Raw genomic sequence first — 1,941 nt, 5'->3', positions numbered from 1 at the left:
ATAAAAATGGAAACTGCCTTTATTCACGAAAAATGAGAATTGCGCGGGCACTTGGAGATTATCTGGTTACTAGCTACTAAAAGACTGGTCAATGGACCAGAAGTATTGGCATCACCTGGGAGCCTGTTAGACTCCTGGGTCCCACCTACACTGAATCAGCATTTTTAGGAAGATCCTCAGGTGATTTAACTTCAATTAAAGTTTGAGAAGCCCTGGAGTTTCAGATTTATTTGCTCTCAGCTACAGCTCTGGGATCAGTAGTTTATAAAATTTCTCTAGGTAATTATAATGCAGTAAATAACTGCAAAACTAGTCCAACCTCAATTTTCAAATGAGGAAATTATGGCCCACAAAAGCTGACGAATTTACCCAAAGTCACTCAGTTATTTAGTATCAGAATTCAAACAATGTTATCTATCCTCTTTAAAAAAAAAAACAAAACATCAAGCAGAGTCAGGGAACAGAGGATAGGAAGCGCGGAGATGGGAAGAGATTATTTTATATAGGGTGGTCAGGAAAAGCCCGCGCGCGCGCGCGCGCGCGAGAGAGAAGAGTTGGGGGTTTATTTGTAGGGGAACAACAAGCAGTAGTGTTTCCAAATTCCCAACAGATACTAATTTATAGGAGGCAGAAACAAGAAAACTGCCAGGAGTTCTCAAAATCTTAAGTTCTTAAAATACTTCCAATCTTCATATTCTTTACTATTTGAAGCATTTGTTTCAAAAATAATTTAGAAGTGTTTACAAGAACTGTAGCCTATGGAAAATATTCAAAAACGGGAAAGCACAGAGAACATTATTGGGTAACATTTGAATAATGTAATATACAAATCTCCAAACGAGGTTAACAACACTTTACAGAATCATGGTTTGGAAATTGCCAATTTAAAGTGTTATTTTGAATCAAAACTTGTTATTTCTTGGAACACCACTCATAGAATTTGTATAAAGTATACAATGATAGAATTGATAAATTGATTGTCGAGTGTGAGAGCAAGAAGAACTAAGGATGACTTTAAGGATTTTGGTCTGAGCCTGGCAGGATGGAGTTACCATTTACTGAGATGGATTAGAGGGTGGTGATGCCGGAGGGGACTGTGGAGGGTTGTTTTCTGACATGTGAAATTTGAGATGCTTTTTACATCTAAGTTGAGATGTCTGTAAGTGGAGATGTCAAATAGATAAGAGTGCGAGGTTCAGGGGAGAAGTCTGGACTGGATATAGAAATGCAGGATTTAGGAGCATACGGATGGTGTTTACGGACAGGTTTTTATACCCAGCACTTACCCTAGATTGTGGCCGTGTTTGAGTAACTCACTTAATCTTTGTCTATTTGCTCTGCTGAAAAACACTTAAAGAACACGTCCTACCCACCTAAAACAATGAGGATAAAGGTGGCATCTATGTGAAAGTGTCTTGTAAACTGTAAAGCGCTATTCAGACTGGAAAAAAAGCAGATAGTTCATGGTACTGGAGATGAAGAAAATCAGTTTGGGCACTCAACGAAATAGCCTTCATGTACTGAGACTTAGGGAAACCACAAATAGTAATTATTACCCTTTTTGGACTGGAGCTCAATTTGTGCACAACGAATATTTTTAATTTATATGGCATACAAAATTTACCAAGAATTTCACATGATCTTTTTGAGCTGCACAACAACCTTGTGAGGACGGAAATATCATTTCCATTTCAAGGAGGAGGACCTGCAGGGCACCATATTACTAATGAGGGGCAAAGCCATACAAGCATTCAGATATCCTCGTTCCGAGTTCAACCTAAATATGAACAAACCATTCCCCACCCACGCCATCCTCCCGGAACACGAAAGAGACAGTTGGTAGGTCCCAGCTCCCGGTGATCCACCAATTCCTCGCGGCCCCTGGCCCCCACGTCGCAATTCTGGATGGTACAGCCCCTTTTTCCTATCGCGAGACTGGAA

The sequence above is a fragment of the Pteropus vampyrus genome, unplaced genomic scaffold (assembly GCF_000151845.1).
Source record: "Pteropus vampyrus isolate Shadow unplaced genomic scaffold, Pvam_2.0 Scaffold19, whole genome shotgun sequence".
NCBI lineage: Eukaryota > Metazoa > Chordata > Mammalia > Chiroptera > Pteropodidae > Pteropus > Pteropus vampyrus.
The sequence above is the reverse complement of the archived record's forward strand: the minus strand, read 5'-3'. Positions refer to the sequence as shown.